Source organism: Lactuca saligna, chromosome 9 (genome assembly GCF_052625555.1).
Source record: "Lactuca saligna cultivar CGN05327 chromosome 9, ASM5262555v1, whole genome shotgun sequence".
NCBI lineage: Eukaryota > Viridiplantae > Streptophyta > Magnoliopsida > Asterales > Asteraceae > Lactuca > Lactuca saligna.
This window is the reverse complement of record NC_136425.1, coordinates 116710928-116734969: the sequence shown is the minus strand read 5'-3', so window position 1 is coordinate 116734969 and position 24042 is coordinate 116710928. Positions and strand designations below refer to the sequence as shown.

Below are 24042 nucleotides of genomic sequence, written 5' to 3'. Positions count from 1 at the left end.
ACCTGATATGTTATATGTTAGCATGATATGTTGTATGTGATAGTAGTTAGAGTTCGTTTGTTAGGACCGAAGGGTAGTCAGACACCCCAGATACGTCCGACAGTATATGATGACATGTTTGCATGCTGGCTTTTTACGTTATATGCGATATAGGTAGTAGGAGGGGACTAGTCCCCGAGTTCGGTTGCTAGGACCGAAGGGTAGTTCAGGCACCCCAGATATATCTGATAATATGTTATGTTATGATATATGTGATAGTAGCAGTAGGGGGTGAAATAGTCCCCGAGGTTTGGTCGTAAGGACTGAAGGGTAGTCAGTACCCCAGAATGGCTTGGCATGGGTAGTCAGCACCCCAGAATGGCTTGACACGGGTAGGTCGGCACCCCAGAATGGCCGTACCGGGTAGGTCGGGGAGCCCAAAAATGTCTGGAAATATGTATGATATGTGATTGTATGGTATGCGGTATGATGGGGGAACTCACTAAGCTTCGTGCTTACAGTTTTTAGTTTTGGTTTCAGGTACCTCTTCTTCGAAGGGGAATGAACTGGCGCGGTAGCGGCCTATCACACACATGATCCGTATTCCACATCATAAGATCTTCCTGGGGATTTGTACTCTGACATTATTATGTTTTTATAAAATGTTTTCCAGACATGCGATATCTTTATAAAATGTTATGATCAGTAAACATTTTAATTCGAATGTTTTGCTAAATATATGTATTCAAAAATGAAATTTTTGACTCGTATTTTTGGGGTGTTACAACCAAACCTTCACTTCACTTCGTAAATCATGTATGTCTTTTTGCCTTCTGAATTCTCCGTGACTTCCTGTGAGTTGAAAAAAATGATGATCTTTATAGGTACGAACCTTTTCTACATATTAGTTATTTTTATACTTTTTTACACCTTAAATTTGTTTTTTTTTTCTTCTCAGGTTAGTTAGAAGTAATGAATTATGATTACAATTCTCAGGTTAGTTAGAAGTAATGAATTATGTTTACAATTTTATTATGGATACAGTGCACATCGGGTGCTCGACAAAATGTCTCAAAGAATGTTCAATTGCTCTTTTGTCATGGATTTCTATAGAAGTGAGGTATATTTAACACTTCTTTTAAATATTTATTTCATTGATTATTTCTTATATATCCAACCATCAATAATCAACAAATTTCAGATGTTCTTCACAACATTGTTTTTTCTCTCCAACTACACCAATGAAGTGTGGAAATCAGGAATCCAAAGCTTTTGCTGGAGAAGCTGGTCACCGGAGTTGGCTTTGGTGGGAGAAGTCGTCGGAAACTATAACTTACACATTGATGACCAGTTTATTTAGGATAGTTATAACCATATATGCAATAACTTGAAGCTTAGGGAATATTAGGGAATATATTTGGTGGTGTCTAGGGAATATATTTGGACCATGGAGTATTAGGGAATATATTTGGTGGTGTCTAGGTTTGCAACCTTTTATTCCCTTTATATTTTATTTCAACTTTTTCCTTTTGGTTTTCCAAAATTTATTAACTGTATTTTTCCTTTTATTACTTTATCAGCGCATGATTCAAAGGTCTCTAAAAAGTATTGTTCAAAGATCACGTGATACAAATCCAATTTGAATTCATCATAAATGGTTACAATTTTCTACAGTTTTCTTGCAAAAAGGTGAGGTGATAAAATTTTTATTTCTATATTCATATACTATAAGTGGTTACAGTTTTCTAGACGTTGAATGCAATCTTTACAATAAAATGTAGTTTGTCGTTTTTCAATAAGAAGTTGTCATGTTTTACCAGTAAGATGTTACATGTTAAAACATGGTTGTTAGTAAACTGTGGGTGCCCCTTTTTATATATCCGATATTAATTTCAAGAGGTCGAAAGGCAAGTATGGTTAAATAACCAAAAAAATATGTTCTGGGATCATAACCAAAAGGGCCACAGTGACAGATTTGGTAAAAAAGACGAAAAGTGTGAAAATTTACCAAAAGGGTAAAATGACAAAAACTTATGTTTCAGGTGCATACGTTTACATATGAGAATGTTGTTAAAATGTTTATAAAGTAAAAAGGGGACGAAAATGGTTGAAATGACAAATTTGGTTAAATAGATCAAAAATGTCAAAATTTAGCAACTTACTTTCATTATTTGCGACTGTTTTCTTTATACCTTTGATCTCACAATGTTATTTGGGATCTTTAATTTCAGATTTTACCTTACTTTTTATGATATTTGAATCAAAATGTTACCGACTACAACAGAATGGTACCACCTACTGAAGTGTCCCGATACTGAGCTTCCTTAGGTCTTCTCTGTCTTGATCGTTAGCCAACGTCTCCTCCCCACCAAATGGGTACAACCCTTGACTGTTGGACACATTTATGTATGCACTAATCTTGAAAACTAATTTTTTTTTTTTTTGTTATGAAGTGAATCCTTTGCCAATATGGGTATATCTTTTTGGTTTATCTTAGCATTGATGAGTTTGTGTTTTTTTTTTTTGTTTTTTTTTTAAGAATTGAATCTATTTCAGTTACTTATTAAATTTATTTCAGCTATTTTACTTATGCTATCAATATAGCCAATATAATTTGAAATTTTTATTACTTCAACTTTTCATCTTTGCTTTCCTTTTTTGTTAGTCTGTGATTGAATCTGATGGCAGGTTAACATGGAAAATGACAAGAAGAAGAGGTGATAAAGAACTTGACAAGTATGTTCACTATTTTTTATTTAATTTCTTATTTCTTAATTGTAATATAAATACTATTAATAGTAGTTTTCTTTTGGTTTTCAAGAGGGATACAAAACATAAACTTGGAATGTGCACTGATCCACATTTACTTCCATGTACCGTATAATCCCCCTCTCTAATTTTGTCTTCGAGTTTTTAAAAACTTTATATTTAACAAACCTAATTTTTTTTTTTCAAATTTGTAGGTATTATCGTTACAGTTCTATAGGTTGGTTAATGCCTTTTTTGCACTTAGTACATAGGTGGTTGTTGTGGCAGCCTGCACATGAGAAAATTAGTAAGGTAGATTTACAATGGATAGTTCATCAACTCATCCCTACACTTCGGATTCAGGTGAACATCAATTAACTTATTAACATTTTACCTATTTGACGAATATCGTGAATTTCATTTTTTAAATGTAAGTAAAATTGGCATTTACTCTCATTCAGTTTGCTCAAATTATAGAGTTGTTGTTTTTCTTAATATTGGTCATCATCGAGTCTAAAAGCCGCAGATTCTTTTCTAGTTAAAAATAAAAAAAATGGGTCAATTGACCCACCATAGTAACACTTTACATGGCCACTCATTAGAGGCCTTTATATTTCATAAAAGGAGATAATTAATTGAGCTTCTACAACTTTGATTTGGGTGTATCAGAATGATATGGTGTTCGGAAGAAATATTTACAAAAAAATCTTTTGTTTGATTTGGTAGTCTCGTTTTTGTTTAACTGGTTTTGTTCCAGAAATAGCAAATTCAAGAAAAAAATTATACCGGTTAGCTGTACAATCCGCTGTTAAACTAGTTTTTTTTGTTTGCCCAGCCAAACTGTTTTGAAAAAAAAAATTATACTTTAATCTTTTAATCTTTTAATTATAATTTATTAATTCCTTCATTTCTTTATCCTCTTAATTTTTTTATTTTTTGAAGAAAAAAAAAGTTAACGTCTAATATCTTTTTTATTGTATATGTTATTTAATTTATAATGCAAACCCACAAACATACATGAACGAAAGAAAGTTAATGTCTAATATCTTTTTTATTGTATATGTATGATATAATTTAGGGATAATGACTTGGGAGGATAATAACGTTTCCAGCTTGTCCGTATTAGGTCACTAAGGTTTTTTTATGCGTATTAGATCAATATGGTTGTTATTACATTTTAGAAATAGTTCTTTTACCGGTTTTAATGGGTAAAAACATAGTTATCGATAGCGAATAGCGGTAAATAGCGACGAGCTACCTATATGCTATGTAGCGATAGCGATAAAATAGCGAACGCTATTTCGTATTTAGCGATAGGCATAAAAAAATTAAAAATATTTATTATGTTTAAATACTATAGTTATTATAAATTTATAATCATCAGATAAGGAAACAAACCATTATACTAGATAAAATCGTTCATAACCTCAACTCTTATCGCTTTTATTCTGATTTGTCTCTTAAAAAGGAGAAAAAAATGAAAAAAAAAAAAAACCCATAATGTCGCTATTTACCTCACTATTTGTCGCTAAGCACTCAATAGCGACCATGTACCTATACGCCACGCTATTCGCTATAGCGACCGCTATGGTCGCTATTGACAACTGTGGGTAAAAAGGATTATTTCTAAACGGTAATAGCAATCATATTCGTCTAATACGCACAAAAAAACCTTAGTGATCTAATACGGACAAACTTGAAACCTTATTACCCTCCTAAGTCATTAACCCTGATTATTTAGAAAACATGCTTACTAATCAATGTGACTGATTTGTTTGACTGAAAATAGTTGCTTCCATTTAAACTTATCTCACAACCCTTCCAGAACTTCTAAGTCCAGAAACTCATATGATTGATGATCATTACATAAATATGCAACATTTTATCAATAACTTCTTTTTTGTCATCTAAATGTTTACATGAACACATCCATATGTACAAAAACAAAATATTACTTTGATATCTCCCATTAATGTCTACATTTGATAATGAATGGAAATATAAAACCAATAGGGACTTGCAGATAATGCCTATTATCAATTGTTTTATAAAAAGCAAAACCACAACATGAACTAAGAAATTGAAGTTGCAAAATTAATAAAAATCAGCACATAAACAAACACATACAGACTATATACAACACATAAACGGAAGTTTATAAAGCATGAAACTTAATGACAGGAAAAGTAAAAAAACTTAAAGGAGACTTTATAGAAAGAAAGATCACTCTTACTTGCCACAAATGGTTGAAGACATTAACAAGAAGATCAATCTGACCATAGAATCCACATGTTGTCTGATTGTGACTTCAGTAGATGAACTACTGAAACGTAAGAATTGCAATTGAACTCTATTAGCATTTGAAAAGGGAATTAGGGTTAAAAAAAATTTGGACCATTTCTTGATTTGTGTGTGTCATCCTTGCGCAGGGGTCATGCTAATCTTCTCTGTATCGTTCCAATTTTATCGGATGTCCGCAAAGGGACGACTATAGATGAAGAGCTTCGCCATATAGAGGAGTAGCAGGTTATATGGGACGACGCGAGTTCTAAACGAAGTAGTTTACTGTCAATGGTCATATATTCTCAATGTCTTTAAAATTAGGGTTAATGACTTAAGAGGGTAATAAGGTTTCCAGTTTGTCCGTATTAGGTCACTAAGGTTTTTTTGTGTGTATTAGACCAATATGGTTGTTATTACCATTTAGAAATAGTCCTTTTTACCCATTAAAACCGGTAAAAAATACTAGTACTAAACGGTAATAACAACCATATTGGTCTAATACGCACAAAAAAAAAAAACCTTAGTGACCTAATACGGACAAGCTGGAAACCTTATTACCCTCCCAAGTCATTATCCCTTTAATTTACAATGTAAACCCACAAAAATACATGAACACGGTGATAAAAATAGTTAAAAAGCCAACTTATGAATACTAATATGGAAAAAATAAATATTACCTAGCCGTAAAACCATGAAACAAAACCTGTCTTAACAATATTTAGTCAAAAGATAACATTTTGTCCATTATTGCTTCGGAAGAAAAGTCCACATACAAGTCTTGAAACGCAACCTTCCAAGTCTTGTTTCTTCGACGCACCGAACTGTCGTGAAGAGTAGGAAACTCAAGCTTGGCTTCTTCAGCACGCATGAGGGTTGTGCTTTAAGTACCCGGTTAATTAATTGTATCCCCTTAATATCAATCTGATCAACTTTTTACATTTAATTTGATAACATTTTTTTTTTTATTTTTTTTATTGTTTTTCTTTTATTATTATTATTATTATTATTTCGATAACCATATAAAATTCGGACAACATTTTAAAATTTAGACAACATTATAAATTCGGACGACATTATAAAATTTGAACGACTATATAAAATGGAACAAAAGTAAAGTTTGTTTTCAATCTACATAATGCACCACGCAAATGTAATAACAAACCAATTAATATATCTGTGATAAATAAATACAAACTTTGCTTTTGTTCCGTTTTATATAGTCGTTCGAATTTTATTATGCCGTCCAGATTTATAATGTCGTAAAAATTTATAATGTCATCCGATTTTAAACACCGATTTATAAAATATAAAATAAAAAAGAATTAAAAACCGATTTTATATAGTCGGTCGAATTTATAATGTCATCCAATTTTATAAAATGTTGTTCAAAATTTATAATAATAATAATAATAATAATAATAATAATAATAATAATAATAATAATAATAATAATAATAAATAAATAAATAAATAAATAATTAAAAATTGATTTTATAAAGTCGTTCGAATATTATAACATCGCCTGAATTATAAAATTTTGTTAGAAATAATAATAATAATAATAATAATAATAAAATTAGAAAAAAAAAAACTAAATATGAAAAAAAAAAAAAAAAAAAAAAGACAAAAAAATCAAATCAATGAGGTGGAATTGAAAAAGAAATTGATGTACATATAGAAAACCGCCAGGTACAAATATACACCTCTAAGAGAGGAGGGAGTCGTTCCCTCCCAACCCACTGAAATCAATGTCACATCAATTTTTGTCTTATATTTTTCTTCATCTTTCCTAACTCATAATACACGAAAATCCTATATTTTTCAACCCACTCAATTTAAAAAAAAAAAACAAAACAACTAAGATATAAGTTCTAAAACACATGGTACAAGAGAAAATGAGAGAGAGAAAGTAGAGAGAGATAATGAAATGGGTTAGTGAAACCAATTAACCAACCTACTGAAGCGGTAGTGCTACCGCTGGTAACTCTATTCCTAATTAAGATTTTACCTTTGATTTTTTGTATTTTTTTAATAGAATGGGTTGAGTGGGTTCAAAAAAATAGAGTTTTCGTGGGTTGTAGGTTGGGAGGGAATGACTCCTTCCTCTCTAACTCACGGACCACTTTCTTTCCTTCAACTTATATATATATATATATATATATATATATATATATATATATATATATATATATATATATATATATTAGAATATACAAAAATGTTCTTAATTATAAGTTAAGAATAAATAGTTCTTAGGATTCTTAATTTTTATGGTTCTCATTTGAACTTTTATATATATATATATATATATATATATATATATATATATATATATATATATATATATATATATATATATATATATATATATATATATATATAAAAGTTCAAATGAAAACCATAAAAATTAAGAATCCTAAGAACTATTTATTCTTAACTTATAATTAAGATCATTTTTGTATTTTCTAATATTTAGATTTTATTAAAGTTTTTTATAAATAAAAAAACAGTAAAGGGATAATGGTCTTTTTGTAAAACTTATTCCATAACTTTTGATCAGATATGATTCTTTCATAATTACCCATGAACAAAAAAAACCCTCTCAACTCCTTCAACCACCTTTGATGAACACCACCACAGCCACCGCCGCTGCCGGTGACCTACCACGGTCGAGGACAACCTCACCACCATCGGCATCGGATTTCAAATCTGGAAACCGTTGTTACCTCCTCTCCGTTGCATCTCCGCTATACCGTCTCCATCTCTTAGCACTGGTAAATTACCGTCATCAGATGTATAAGCTCCGATCGATTTCAGATCTTTGATTTCTGACTCAAATCTATAATATTTGTCTCTAGATCTACCATTTTATACTACATATCTATGAAGTTCAGGTGAGGATCCACCATAACCATCTCCTTCCTGGTCTGCTTCGTCTTCATCTTTTTTCAGATTTGTGGTTTATACTTAGTCGTTTGTTTTGAGATCAGATCTGAAGAGAAAATATGAAAACTCTTCTTATATTGGTGGTTGGTGATGGTTCCACCATCGTCTTCACTGTGGACAACATCACCTCTACTTACTCATCTGGTGATTTCATATCATTCATCGACATAAATTGATACCACCTTCTCTGATCTCTGGTGAACAAATATGTATAAGATCTAACTAGATCTACATCAAATATCACCAAATCTACATAAGATTTAGATCTTAAAACCACCACCACAAATCAGATATCTATCTAGAAATCACCACAACGAAACACCACTAAAAACAACTATTGATGTCGTCGTGGAACTGAATCGACCACCGTTGCATGCTCTACCATCACTAGATGTGGATTTTGAAGCCAACAACCAATGAAAACCAGGTATGTTTTGAACTTGTTATAAATGAGAGTCATTAATCATTTTATTTAATTATAAATGAAAGTGTCTATTAAAACTATGAATTTGTATGATGTATAGTAGGTGTTTGATGAAATGCTTCAACAAATCAAGTATGTTTTTTAGTTGTTAATACTATGAATAATAGTCTAGAATTGTTTTATTAAACTGTGAATAAGAATCCTAAATTTGTTTATTAAGCTGTAAATTCATATGATGTATATATCTGTGACGAAACTAAAAATAAAGAAAAAAAACATTATTTGTGATCTTCTAAACTTGTAAAATATAAGAAAAAAATTATAATCTTTTAAACTTTATAAGATATAAGATTACACATCTAATATGAGGGTCGTTATAAAAAATCTAAAAATATCATAAACTATATCTAATCATTAAAACTATAAGATAACACTTCAACAAAAAACAAATAACTGATAAAAAAATTAATACTAAAAAGATTTGTATCTAGTTTCATGATATAAAATTATTGTTGTTAAAAGTAAACGTTTCTACATTATACTTGTATACTTTTGCGGGATATAGTACTTGTTTCTACATTATACTTGTATACTTTTGCGGGATATAATACTTGGTAGCAGTGAATGTTTTTTTCTTATCAATGGATTTTAAGTGAAATATATACAATAGATTTCAAGTCACATATGTAAATCGATCATTTCTTTATTTAAACTATTTTTTAATATAAATTTTTGTTAAATGAATTCTTCACCAAATAACTAATCATACTCACTTTTTTTTCTTCATAAATAAATTTGTTATATTGTTTATATTATCTATATTGTAATATCTAATTATAACATGAAACTAGTAACAAATTTTTAATACGAATATTTTTACATTATCTATATTATTATGTAAAATTATAAACATCATTCAATAGACTTTATCATTTTTCCAACAAAAGTTTCAAATCTCTAAATGAAGGCTTAAAAGCTACTTGATATTCAAAAATGCCTGATTTAGTTTATATGCTTAGTATGTGTTTTAATGATTTATTTAAGGAAATAATAGAAACAATAAGAATTGGATTTTTTTTTTTTTGGAAAGGGAACTTCCCTAACGAGGGTTTTCGGGCCAGCTTTCGCGCACCGACTAATCCCCCGCTGCAAACATAAAGCTTTGCCTTATACCCTGGAGTCACTGCAGGCGAACCTCCATGGCCACAAAGGTTGAGTGGTGCCAGGATTTGAACATGGATCAATAGGTTATCCACCATATCTTCCACATGCCAGGATTTTTTTTAATACATAAGAGTGTTTATGGTGACAACTGAAATACTAATGATCGATCATGAAGTTATGGAAGTTTTAAACGAGAAAAAAAAACAGAAGTTGAGGATGCTTAATGATTTCTTGCCACTTAATTTTCGTAATATTTTATTCTCTATAAATTAATATGTATTTTGATATAATATTTTTTTCTTTAAATATATATTTTTACAGAAAATCGCATCATGTATAATTTGTGTGTATTAATAAGTAGTGAATTTTGTGTATTAACGTTAAATTTGATTGTATTAAACTGTAAATTGACTGAATATTTATTCTAATAAGTTGTAAACTTATTAAGTTGTGAATTCTTTTATGAATATTTTATTTGCGAGATGAAATAAAACACTATACACATATGTACTTCTTATTGGACCATAACTATTGGTGGGTTTTTTTTTTTTTTTTTTCGTTTGGATTATTATATATTTATCCAATTATTTATTTCTATAGTGGATTACAAGTGTGCCCTGTGCCATCTACGTGTTCTTCGTATCTTCTCTAAACCGCTTCGTGTCCTACATCTCTTCCACCTTCTCGATCTTCATCGTCTGCTTCTTTCATTTGCTTCCACTTCAGGAACGTGTCGTTTCATCCTCCCGCTTCCACCTTGGTTTAATCCTCCACCGGCTTCCGCCTCAAGAAACTTCGGACCACCTTCTCCACCCTTCTAATTTGTCGGCTCCAGGACGGAAACGTGAGAACGAAGCAATCAGCAAACGACAGTGGCGGTGGTGTTGTTATTTAGAGTTAGGAACGGAAGGGTTCTGTCCCATACCACCGATTTGGGTTCCCTAGTATGGCTTTTTAGCGAGATGGATGTCAGCTGCCATCTTCACCGGTCGTCGATCCAGAGGTTCAGCTCTAGGTAAATCAGCTTATAGTCAGATTCTTCTACACCACCACCATCCCCAAATCACCCAAATTTTAAGAGTGTTTCTTCGGCTCCTTCTCAATGCTCTTCTCTTGCCTACCAATTGAGTTTTTCTCTTCTCCTATTTTCCTCATCTGCAGTTATATGAGTGTGATTTTTTTTTTTTTTTTTTTTTTTTTTTTTTTTTTTTTATTATATATATTTTTTTAAATTTCGTAGATTGGGGAGCAAGAATAGGGGCAGAAGGGAAGTATAAGATGTACACAGATGCAGGTGTGTCTCTTCTGTTTTCCATATCGTGTCCACAAATGCAATTGATACGTGTTCTCCCCCAATCGATCTACAAATGTTTATGTCAGTTACCTCATCTGCCTAATCACTGTTGCTTAATCCCTCTTCTATTTGATGATATTTCCACAAGCCCTCGAATTCCAGAAAATATCTAAAAAAAATCGGGGAACAATCGACGGTGGGTATATCTTGAGAGTATATCTTGAGAGGGAGGGATGGAATCCTATGTGTGTTGTCTCAGATGTGCAACGAACGTTGGTTTCTTCTACATGAAGCCGATTTGTTAACCTTAACAACCCCTAAAAGCACAGTTCACAGTAAGTGCCTTTCTCTATAAGCTTTTTACCTTCAGATCTTGATTACCTATCTAAACTTCGACCAAATCTTCCTAATTATACACAGATTGCAACATAATCCGTTTTGGGATTCATTTGGAAAGTCATGTGAAGCAGCAATTTTAGAGCAGTCTCGAATAAGCAAATAGAACCTCAGCCACGTACCTCCTTACCCTTTCTTTACCTTTAATAACTTATCTTTTCTTTGCAGTCTGCCTCTTCAATTAGAACACAACTCAAAGGCACCGGTAATTGTTGATTTGTTTAACAAACGCACCTGACATTCTTTGATTTATAATTTACTGTTACTTTGGTTAAGCCAATGACAAAAAAAAAGTTGTTCAAGAAGTTGCCTACATTTATTTATGCTGAAGAAATGGATCTGGAGGTATAAATTTTATGATATTCCTATAAAAATGTATAAAACATGGAAGAAACCTATGGGACTAATATCAATGTTTGAAGATGGTTCAAATTCTTCCAAAGCCACTGGTGTAAGATTTACTAATAAAATTAAACTTCAACTGAGTTCTAATTCTTGCTTTAGTGTTGCAAAACAAGCTTTCAAAGTTCACCATTTTGCTGGAGAGGTATTATTATTATTATTATTACAATGAACATTTTTTTCATATATATTTCCATATGTTTTCTGTCATGTTCAGATCCAATATGATGCTACAGGAAACTGTTATCTATTCATATATATGGTGCACATCATAACACAAAAGCATCTAAGGAAGCTGCAATAATTACACACATGCGTATTGGTGAATGTGCATTTGGTTTTACTGGCTGGTTAGTCACTCATCGTTTACACAATCTTTGATTTATATAGAAAATACGGAAATTACCCTTATTCAATAAATATCTAAGTTTTTCTTTTACATAGAGTGATTCGGTGGATTAGGAGTTATATACAGTGTGTGTCCCAACAAAGTATCTTTAATCTTTATTGCCAATTTATTTTACAGGAGATATGCTTTTGATGATTTTACTAATTTATGCAATGAATGGATTTTTTATGAAAATCTCACAAATATTGCATTGCAGGTGCCCAAGGCAAAAGATTGACTAAATTTAAGAGTTTCTTGCTGAAATTTTCAACAGAACATGTGATATTTTAAATTTCTATTTCCAGTAGACAAAATAGCAAAATATGCATGGATACACTTTGTGTTTATGAATATGTTTAAGTTAAGTAAAAGGACATGTATACAAGGAACATTAAGTGTCGAATTGTGCATTGAGGTGCAATATCATGTACATTAAAGAGCGCAAAAGGGTGTCTACACCCTAAGAAGTAGTCTACTGGGCACTATTAGTGTAAATTAATTTGGACTATAGACTTACGTTATGTGTGTATGTTATCAATGTCAAATATTAGTGTCGAATTTTGAGGATCTGTTTAAACATAAACTTTAAATTATAACGCTTTCGGGACATTTTTAATAACATTTAAATTGTAAGTTGTTCCTTTTGAGTGTGTCGGTTCTTTTTTTTTTCTTGATAAACAAGGATTTTTTTTGGATCGTTGCTGTTTATTTCCATTTTTAGTACCCTTTGGTAAATTACTAACATGTTTTATTGACATGTTAGGGAATAAATGGTTTAAAGAACAGAAAACCCAAATGTGATCAAACACTACATAGAATCCTTTAGAAGAAACCCTATACAAGGATGATGAAAGATTTTTTTTAATGGAATGTAACATCTGAATAAGAATAAATACCTATGCTATTGAAGAATGTGCAAGAAGATTGCAATATTCAAATGTTAAGGTCAACCGAAGAATCTTCTGCAAAGGATCGAGACTAAAAACCGATTTAATCTAATTAGTTAAATGTAACTCAATAAAATATTTCTGTTTTTTCCATTTATTTTGGGAGGTCAAACCTCGCAAAGTGGGGAATCTTCCCTAGTTTTATCTAATTTCAAATAAAGTATGTAAAATTTAAATTGAAATAATTATGTAAATAAACTTTGAAAGAAACAATAATCTATAGATTTAAATGTATAAATGTAAATTTAAGTTGAAAATATGGATGTGAATATATAAGTTTTGTGTATTAAATAGTGAATTTATTATATTAAGTTGTGAATTTTGTGTTTTAAAAGTAAACTAATTGAATGCATTAAGCCGTGAATAAAATATATTAAACTGTGGATTTTTTATGAATTTTATGTAAAAATATGACCAATTTACATATGAATTTTTATACTAATTTTTTGTGAATATATTTATTTTTTTATGTATAAATATGTAAGAATATATTAGTTTTTTTATAATTATTTTGCATTAAACTCTTAATTAGTAAAGTAATTGGTTTATTAAATTGTGAATATAAAATTTAACCTATGAATTCATAATTTTGTATACATATATGCTTTGGAAGAAAGAATGGTTGCGAAAGTGGCACATATAGTTGGTGGTGGTGGTGGCAAAGTTTGGGTTTAACTTATTTGAATTTGTGATTTAGTGTTTAACTGATTGTATTATGTTGTGAATTTTATGTATTAAACTAAAAATGAACTGTCTTAAGTTATGTAATATTATATAAATTTTGTTTTAAAATATGAATGAATGTATGCATGAAAAAATTAAACTGCATATTAGTGAATTAATATGTCTATTAAACTGTGCATATGATATTTTAAACTGTGAATATATCTTTTAAACGATACATTTTTTTAAATAAATCTATGATTTAAAATAGATAAAGTTGGATTTTTCAAGGTATAATTCTATTTTTTATTTAATTTTCTATATATGGCTGCAAAAATGAAATGGTATGTGTTAAAAGTTTCCCTAAAAAATGGAAGCTATAATGTTTGTTCTATTGTAAACTAGGGAATTAAAAAGTTTGTTTAGTACAACATAAATGTTGGATTTGTCCAACCCTTAATGAACATATTCAAAGAGAAAATGATTCTTAGGGTTCTTAATCTTTTTGGGTTCTCATTTGAACCACTCTCTATATAATATAATAAAAAAGATCAAATAGGAACCAATAAACGTTAATGTGACAACCATCAACTTCCGGTCAAGTCAAAGTCAAATAAAGTCAACAAGTCAAACCAGTCAACTCATTTAACCCTTATATATTAGCGTTTACATTATGTTTACTATTGTAAAACACACTATCTTAATGCAAAGTATCACTTTGAGTCTTTACGTGTTCAGAAAATCTAAACCCTAATCAGGGTAAGAGATGGAACTACTCGATAAAACATTATTACATACCCTCTGGGGATGTATAACATTCATAATTGTCACAACTAGGAATTCTATGACATGTAACAACAACAATGATAACATTTGTGAACCAAAAATGTGAAAGCATGTATGATGCTTATTCAATAACAACGAATTTTCCATCAAACGCTCTATGCAAGCACTTCAAATAGTCAACAAAGGATTGGAAACCCTAGAAATCCCGGCTTAAGTCCATTATGGACTAAGATTTTCTTATTGGGCCTAATGGGCCAATAAGCTTCCAAATTGACTATTTTGGGCTTAGAACTCTTAAATGGGCTCTAATTGGACCCACTTCCATTTATTTTAACATTTTGGGCCATATTGGGCCTAGAATGAAATAAAATACCCTAATGGACCTTATTGGGCCATAACTAACCTAATTAGCCCTAATGGGCCATAAAAACTCATACTTGATGAACATTGGGCCGTGCATTTCTCTAAAAGGGACAATGGGCCTAAAATCATCAAAATGGGCCCATGATATGGACTTAAGCACCAAAGGCCCAAATTCTTTTTCTTTCTTCCCTTTTTCTCAGCCCCAAGAGGAAAAAATAACTCATGTAATAAGGAGGGTTAGCCACCTCCTTATTACACCATGGACTTCCAAGCAACATGTAACACCCCGAGTTCAGAAGTGCAAGTTCAGGGTTCTTAGTGTAAATAAGGAAGGTCAACTCGGCGAGTCGAGTCGAGGTTCTAGTCATGTGTTAAGTGACCTACTCAGCGAGTCGGCGGCTGGACTCGACGAGTTGGTGCTGAAGGGAGAAAACCCTAATCCAGTGGTTGTGCCCTATATAAAGCACATTATAACCCACCTTCAGCCTCTTTGTTACCCATTTGAGATCCAGAAACCCTCATCTCGTGTGTATGACTCCATTGATGAAGAATTAGAGCTTGGAAGAGAAATTTGGTGTAAGAAGCTTGGGGATTAGGAGGCCATCATCAAGGGGCTTGGGTAGATCTGGAATCTACTTCTATTTGGGAGTATTTCAGGGGTAAGGAACCTCCTACTTAAGCTATTTCATTATTGATTCATGAATGGTGGTTGATTTGGGATTCATTAGCTTGTTTGTGAGCTATCTCGAGTTTGAGGCTTAGATCTGAAGTTGCTACTCCAAATCTAGACTTGTGATGGCCCAAAAGGTCATAAAGTTCCTGTCTAAGAGTTATTGATGAAGCCCTTTGTCCTTAACCCTAGCCCTAGAAGTGTTTTGGGCTTATATCTCCTTGCTTTCACGTAAAGTTTGCAACTTTATGTGAGGGTTAGGCTATAAAAGAATGGATCTATGGATTGGAGTCCCTGCATGGCTTGAAAAGCCTCTGTATGGAATGATAACTGAAGAGACTTGATGAGTCACATGGGTGTGCTCGACGAGTTGTATGATTATGTGCATGGACTCGGCAAGTTAGAAGAACAACTCGACGAGCTTGTTGAGGATTGACTTGGACTCGACGAGTCTATGCTTGGACTCGGCGAGTCTGGTCATGAAGTCCTAACCTTTTTTGGTTGAGCTGTGAATCGGTGAGTCGAGGGATGACTCGGTGTGTTGAGCAGGAAGGGACTCAGAGCTTGTTGGACTTGACGAGTCTTGGGGCGACTCGGCGAGTTGAGTCGTTGCATAGGAGTTTCTGAGCATAGGAACTCAACGAGTAGAGTTAACCAGGAAGGTTGACTTTGACTTGGTCCAAGGGTTGACCAGTTTGACATCCAAGGGTATTTTGGTAATTTTTGGTGTTTATTGGTTTTGGTTATTAGGTAATGATTAGTGGTGGAGTTCGTGCTGGTGGTCGGAGCAGCGTGGTCTTATTTTTTTCAAGTTGATAGATGCAGGTGGGTTATCCTCACTATATCAACAGGGTCTAAGGCACCAAGGCTGGCCCTTTATCGGATGGGAATCCGGGTAGTTGTTTGTTATGTTATTGCTTTTCTATGTCTGCATCCTGGTAGTTAGGATGGTATATGTTAGACAGCTGGTTAAGGTCGGTATCCTGGTATATAGGATGATGCTATGTTAGTGATTGGTTAGGTCGGTATCCTAGTTAGGATGTTGCAATGTTATGTGATCTGCTAGATCGGTTGATTAGTTGTGAATTGCTATATGATTATATGTTTATGTGCACATGGTTGTTGGACTGGGGTTGGGTTGAGACAGGTCCTGCTTTGTGTTGTATGCCAACATACCCAGGGTAGACGGGTTAGATCGAAGGCCCGACGAGCGGTCCGGATGGGCTGATGGCCCCAAGAGGGCGGACCAGACGTGCCGAGGCTCAGAGAGTGGACCATACAGACTGAAGGAGCGGTGTGGGCGGACTAGTCATACTGTAGACTCAGAGAGTGGACCAGGTGGACTGAAGGCCCGGTGCGGGCAGACCAGTCATACTGTAGACTCGTAGAGAGAGTGGACCAGGTGGACTGAAGGCCTGGTGTTGGCGGACCAGTCACATTGTAGACTCGATATGCATGGCTGTTGTGTTTATGATATGATATGATATGTGTATGGTATTATTGTTGGTATTTTGGGGGTAACTCACTAAGCTTTCGGGCTTACAGTTTCAGTGTATTGTTTCAGGTACTTTAGGAGACCGTGGCAAGGCGAAGGCGTGATCGTACCGCTCCTCAGATTTATGTTGATGTTCTGGGATACTCTGATAATAAAAGAATTGAAAACCTTTTTGTAATAACTTAATGAATATAGGTTGTTTTTTGAAAAGTTTAAATTGGTTGTAAATTTTCACAGTGTTACAAGTTGGTATCAGAGCCTTGGTTTGAGTGAATTGGAGGAACATTCCTGTGAATCTAGTCTTAAATCAAGGAGAGTTTTCAAAGTGAAATTGAAATGGTTAGCAAAATATAAGTAGAGGAGGATGCGGAGGTACGATCAGCCAGAGCCAGTAAGTAGACCCCAAAATACCATACAAGTTATTTGATTATGTGATATGTTAGAACAACATGCTAGTACTAGGCTAGGGATTTTCAGGAATTGCATGATAGAATTGTCTGATTATATGATGCTTGCTAGCCTAGGGTTCCCTGTTATGTGAGGTAGTTACCAGTTCCTCTAGAGGTAAGGATTGAGTGTTGCCATGTATATGTTTATCGCTAGGGTGTTGTGGTGATACTTGATATAAATATGGGTAGGTGTGGAAGGTAGTATGGGCCCGTACTACTGAAAGCACAGGACCCATATGCGTATCAAGGAAGTCACAACCCCTAGGGCCGGGTTGGGAGTTGGTTCCCGGGTTACTGGGGAAGCATCTGATTTTCTTGCGGTGTATTTTCAGTATGGTGGTTACGAGGCATGCTGGGGGTGGATTCGGGTCAGGATCGGGATCAGGAGAGGGCGGTCAGGGTAGATCAGCACCACCCGAGGTCATTGGTCAGATGAGTACAGATGAGTTGGATGCTAGGATTCGTGAGATCCTGCATGATGAGATTGCTGCTATGTTCAGGGCTGAGATGTTGGAGATGTTTAGGTCGATCAAGACTGCCATGGTTGAGTACTTTGATGAGCGCTATGCAGCTCCTGCAGAGACGGCTGTCGCAGAAGCTGCAGCAACAGGTGGAGGAGTCGGTCGAGGTTTTCAGTATCAGGACTTAGATAATACGAAGCCCCTACTTTTCATGGAGTTCAGGATCCGATCATTGCTATGAGGTGGTTATTGGACATGGAGGGGTGTTTCTTCACGTGTTCATGCCCTGCAGATTAGAGAGTAAGGTGTGCTCTGAACCTTTTGAGGCTCGGGGCGAAGGATTGGTGGAGGTTGACAATGGGATCTTATTCGGATGCATAGAGGGTTGCGGTTACATGGGATTAGTTCCGGGAGATGTTCAATACCCGTTATGTTCCACGGGTTGAGAGGGAGAGGTTGGCTCAGGAGTTCTTGGAACTGGAGAAGGATTTGGAGTCAGCGACGGAGATCACCAGGATGTTCACTGAGAGGGCGATGTTTTGCCATGAGTTTGCTTCGGAGCAGGCTCAGATGTCCCGACATCTGAGTATGCTCAAGAGGGATATCAGGCAGTTTGTGTCTACGCAGAGGTGCGAGACCTTACTGGAGTTGCAGGAGGCCACTCGGCAGCGTGAGTTGGAGATTGAGTTGCAGTTGAGAAAGCAGAGGCAGGCCCGACGTAGTCGCAGCCGGCACTGAAACGGTCCAAGACCGTTGATTCCAGTTTGGGAAGTCAGAGCAGCCGCACTTGCGAGAAGTGGAGGAAGGGTCATACCAGAGTTTGTAGGTCTGGTGGTGTGTGCCGCAAGTGTGGGAAAGAGGGGCATTATGCGAGGAATTGCTATCAGTCAGCCCAGTTCAGGATTTGAGGATTTGTTATCATTGTCATCAGGTTGGTCACTTGAGGGCCAACTGTGCACAACTTGTTTCCAGATTAGGGCAGGTTCCAGCACCATCTACTGTGAGGATTACTAGCGGGGGTCAGGATGGAGCGGAGCCTCCGAGGGCTCAGGGGTGCACTTTTCAGCTCATAGCAGAGGAGGTCAGGGCAGAGCCAGATGCAGTTGCAGGTATGTTTTCGTTTCCTTGTTTTCTGGTTATCTGGTTATCTATGTAGTGTTGTATTTTATTCGTCGTTCTACGTGTTTCATGGTTTGGTTGGGAGTATTAGTAACGATGAGTTGTAGGCAGTTAGCATTCAAGGGGTTGATGGTCAGAATTTGGTTGTATGGTCTTGTTGTCGGGTATATCAATTGTGATTTGAGAAGAGTTCAGCGGAGAGTTGAACTCCCTTAGAGTTCGTGATGTGCGATGTCGGGAAGTGGTTTTGTGAAGGTTGCTCATTTCAGAGGAAATCAGTTCATGGATAAGAGGAGTATGTTGAGTAGGGATGATTGGTTTATGTCGGTTGAGTCACCGGTGGTTGGCAGTCAGTTCTCTAAGTGGGGAGAATTGGAAAATTCTCATGAGGATCGACAAGCATTAGAGGTTGATTAGCTGCTTGGGATTCAGCAATGTTCCGTCAGCCAAGAGTGTGGGCTGGTATGAGTAAGTGACAGACAAATGGGGCAGGATACAGACCAAGGTTTTCGGAAAAGGTGATTGGTTGTTGTGAAGCCTAAGATTAGGCCGGGGATCTGAGTAGATGGAATGGAGTTAGAGTTTGGAACCCCTAGAGGGCTTGAACAAAATGTACGGGAGAGATTCCAAGGAAGGATAGTTCGGGATTATGTATGATAGTCTGAGTGGTCCGGGGAGACTGAAGGCCGGTGGGTGTACCAGTCAGGCCGAAGGCTCGGAGAACGGTCCAGACAGGCTGAAGGCCCTAGAGGGCGGTCCAGACATGTTGAAGGTTCTGAGAGTGGTATAGATTGGCTAAAGGCCTGGTAAGGCGGTCCAGACATGCTGAAGGTTCTGAGAGTGGTACAGATTGGCTGAAGGCCTGGTAAGGCGGTCCAGTCATGCTGAAGACTCTATATGTGTTGATAGATCTATATGAGGATATGGATTGAGTATGTTGCGATGCAATAGAAAACAGTAGGTCTGGCCCTGGGTATTGATCATGTTAGTGGAAGGCAGTGCATGGACCCGAGAGTCCTTGCAAGCATATTCAGAGTGTGTGTGATGCAAGGAATAGCGGTTACTCTACGAAGGAATAGTGTAGAGTGGGGTGTGAGCACCGTGGCACTTGTTGAAGTAACGAGGTGTTCAAGCAGACTTCCTTGGATAAGGAGAGGGAACGAAAGTGAAAGCAGAAGTGAGAATGGATGATTGAGATTATTTAAATTATGGTTGTCGAGCACTGTGATTATGCTAGTGGTATGGAAGCACATCCGGATTGGGTGTTTGTTGAGGTTGCGGAAGAATTTCCGGTAGTGTAGAACTAGAGGAGTTCGGAAGGGATGCAAGGATGGAGTCTTGTATTTTCTGTATGGTTGTGATCAGGAGGTTATGTATGTAGTGGTAATTCATCCTGGGGATATCTGGAGGTATCGTCAACGTGTTGGGTTTTCCAGCCTGAGGATGTTGGATCAGTTACAATATGGGCTTGAGAGTGTAGATGGAAGCTCATGGGAGCTTCTCAGGGGCGGTAGGATGTATCATCCTATCAGCACGGGAAGGAAAGAGTAGGATTCAGAAAGGAAGCAAAATGAATCCTAACAGTGAAATTCGATAAAAGTTATGCCAGTCGAGGAAAGGGATAGCTGTTTGGTACCGGGTCAGGACCCGGTGCTCTATAGTAATGCCCAACTTTTGTAAGAGGAAAGTGATTGGGTGAGATGGAATGATGGAAGTATCATCGGGTGATACTTAGTTGATGTGTTTACTAGGAAGAAGTCGGTGGTTGGTTTGAAGCAAGTTTCATGACTCTGTAAGGGGAGAGTTGGGTTTTATTGAGATTTGTTAACAGTATTTGAAGGAACCTAAGTCAATTAAGACCAGGAGCTGTAATGTCCGAGTATTATCTGGAAATGTGTTGCTGCAGGCTTCGAGGTCGAAGCCTAATTTAAGTGGGGGAGAATTGTAACACCCCGAGTTTAGAAGTGCAAGTTCAGGGTTCTTAGTGTAAATAAGGAAGGTCGACTCGGCAAGTCGATGGGTAGACTCGGCGAGTCGAGTCGCGGTTCTGGTCACGTGTTAAGTAACATACTCGACGAGTCGGCAGCTAGACTTGGTGAGTTGGTGCTGAAGGGAGAAAACCCTAATCCGGGGGTTGTGCCCTATATAAAGCACATTATAACCCACCTTCAGCCTCTTTGCTACCCATTTGAGATCCAGAAACCCTCATCTCTTGTGTGTGACTCCATTGATGAAGAATTAGAGCTTGGAAGAGAAATTTGGTGTAAGAAGCTTGGGGATTAGGAGGTCATCATCAAGGGGCTTGGGTAGATCTGGAATCTACTTCTATTTGGGCATATTTCAGGGGTAACGAACCTCCTTCTTAAGCTATTTCATTATTGATTCATGAATGGTGGTTGATTTGGGATTCATTAGCTTGTTTGGGAGCTATCTCGAGTTTGAGGCTTAGATCTGAAGTTGCTACTCCAGATCTAGACTTGTGATGGCCCAAAAGGTCATAAAGTTCCTGTCTAAGAGTTATTGATGAAGCCCTTTGTCTTTAACCCTAGCCCTAGAAGTGTTTTGGGCTTATATCTCCTTGCTTTCACGTAAAGTTTGCAACTTTATGTGAGGGTTAGGTTGTAGAAGAATGGATCTATGGACTGGAGTCCCTGCATGGCTTGAAAATCCTCTGTATGGAATGAGAACTGAAGAGACTCGACGAGTCACATGGGTGTGCTCGACGAGTTGTATGATTATTTGCATGGAATCGGTGAGTTGGAAGAAAAACTCGGGGAGTTTGTTGATGATTGCCTTGGACTCGGCGAGTCTGGTCGTGAAGTCCTAACCTTTTCTGGTTGAGCTGTGAATCGGTGAGTCGAGGGATGACTCGGTGAGTTGAGCAGGTTAGGACTCAGATCTTGTTGGACTCGACGAGTCTTGGGGCGACTCCGCGAGTTGAGTCGTGGCATGGGAGTTTATGAGCATAGGAACTCGATGAGTCAATGGGTTGACTCGGCGAGTAGAGTCAACTAGGAAGGTTGACTTTGACTGAGGACTTTGACTTGTCCAAGGGTTGACGAGTTTGACTTCCAAGGGTATTTTGGTAATTTTTGGTGTTTATTGGTTTTGGTTATTTGGTAATGATCAGTAGTGGAGTTCGTGCTCGTGGTCGGAGCTGCGTGGTCTTATTTCTTCAAGTCGGCAGTTGCAGGTGTGTTATCCTCACTATATTGACAGGGTCTAAGGAACCAAGGCCGGCCCTTTAGCGGATGGGAATCCGGGTAGTTGTTTGTTATGTTATTGCTTTGCTATGTCTTCATCCTGGTAGTTAGGATGGTATATGTTAGGGACTTGGTTAAGGTCGGTATCCTGGTATATAGGATGATGCTATGTTAGTGACCGGTTAGGATGGTATCCTGGTTAGGATGTTGTTATGTTATGTGATCTGCTAGATTGGTTGATTAGTTGTGAATTGCTATATGATTATATGTTTATGTGCACATGGTTGTTGGATTGGGGTTGGGTTGATACGGGTCCTGCTTTGTGTTGTAGGACAACATACACAGGGCGGACCGGTTAGATCGAAGGCCCGACGAGCGGTCCGGATGGGCTGAAGGCCCAAGGGGGTGGACCAGACGTGCCGAGGCTCGGAGAGTGGACCAGACAGACTGAAGGCCTGGTGCGGGCGGACCATTCATACTGTAGACTAAGAGAATGGACCAGGTGGACTGAAGGCCTGGTGCGGGCGGACCAATCATACTGTAGACTCAGAGAGAGAGTGGATGCTATTTGAGGTATTATTCAGAGCTTATTCTCGTGTTTTTGTTGATATAGTCAAATCTAAAGTTTATTCATGCCTTAATTAGCTTGTATTTGGAGTGTGAGAGGTCCCATGGGGAATTGGTACCTAGATCTGGACATTAGAATTTCCAGAGAGTCCCAAATGCTCTGCTTTATGCCTTTCCTTTTGAGTTGTGGACTTAGGTTACCATTTTAGAGGTCATTTCACCAAAAGAAGCCTTGTAGGCGTTGCGTGGGTGCCAAGATGTGACCTTTATGTGATTATCATGTTTTGGAAGGTCAGATCTATAGATTAGAGAAGCAGACCTGACCTCAGAAGGCCATTTGAGTTCGAGCATGGAATAAACTCGGCGAGTCCATGAGCAGACTCGATGAGTTGGACCGGGTTGTCCCGCAACTCACACAGTTGATGACTCACCGAGTTAGAATAATGATTCAGTGAGTCAGCGGGGGGATTTAGGGGACTTGAGTTCATGTCTGAACTCGCCGAGTCAGTGCCTCACTCGATGAGTTAGGTCAAGGGGGTGACCATTGACCAACATTGACCAGAGTTGACTTGTGTTGACTTAAGGGAATTAGTCAAATTAAGTCAGGGAGGTATTAATTAGAGATGTATTTATGCTATAGGAGAAAGCTAGGTCGGAGGATTGAGCGCAAGTGATTATCCGACATCTTCGAGGTGAGTCTTCTCACTATGCCTTACCCGATGGGGTGATTATGTGTGACCGGAACGTCTTATGTGTATAATGAAAATGTGATGTATGTTGTATATGATATATGTTATTATATGAGTATGATGATATGAACTGGAAGGTCAACGAAGTTATGGGATGGAAATCCCCTGAGACACCTGGATCGGAAGATCCCATAGAGCTATGGCCTGGAAAGGCGTATGTGTTGTACGTGGTATTTTGGGGAACTCACTAAGCATTATTGCTTAACGTTTGCGTATTATGTGTTTCAGGTACCAGTGATGATCGCGGGAAGGCGCCGGCATGATCAGTACACTTATGGTGGAAATTTTTTGAGATTCTGGGGTTTTTGATTTGTACTTATGTTATGTAAAAACAATTGATACACCTTTTTGAGAATTGTGATTGGAGTATTTTAATTAAATTAAAATGAAAAATTATTTTGAAATTTCACGGTGTTACAAGTTGGTATCAGAGCCTTAGTTTGAGGGATTCGGATTCACCTCCAGGTGTATTTGAACCCAAACTAAGGATTTGAGAAACATTATCATAAAAGAAACAATTTTTCAAAAAAGTAAAAGAATTTGAGG

At 36.3% G+C, this 24042-nt stretch overlaps 1 long non-coding RNA gene and 1 other non-coding gene across 5 annotated transcripts; one reads left to right on the top strand and one right to left on the bottom strand.

Moving 5' to 3' along the window:
• Positions 1-5110: 5110 nt before the first annotated feature.
• Positions 5111-5213, bottom strand: LOC145018976 (U6 spliceosomal RNA). Its single transcript, XR_013667298.1, has one exon. It is a non-coding gene; the product is annotated as a U6 spliceosomal RNA (small nuclear RNA).
• A 4928-nt stretch (positions 5214-10141) lies between these two features.
• On the top strand, positions 10142-13262 carry LOC145017099 (uncharacterized). Of its 4 annotated transcripts, none has more exons than XR_013666371.1 (5): positions 10142-10559; positions 10785-11173; positions 11259-11781; positions 11854-11986; positions 12242-12620. It is a non-coding gene; the product is annotated as an uncharacterized LOC145017099 (long non-coding RNA). The 4 variants fall into 4 exon arrangements; XR_013666370.1 differs by having other exon boundaries at positions 10143-10559; positions 11873-11986; XR_013666372.1 differs by lacking the exon at positions 12242-12620 and adding an exon at positions 12788-13262 and having other exon boundaries at positions 11259-11986.
• The last annotated feature ends 10780 nt before the right edge of the window (positions 13263-24042 follow it).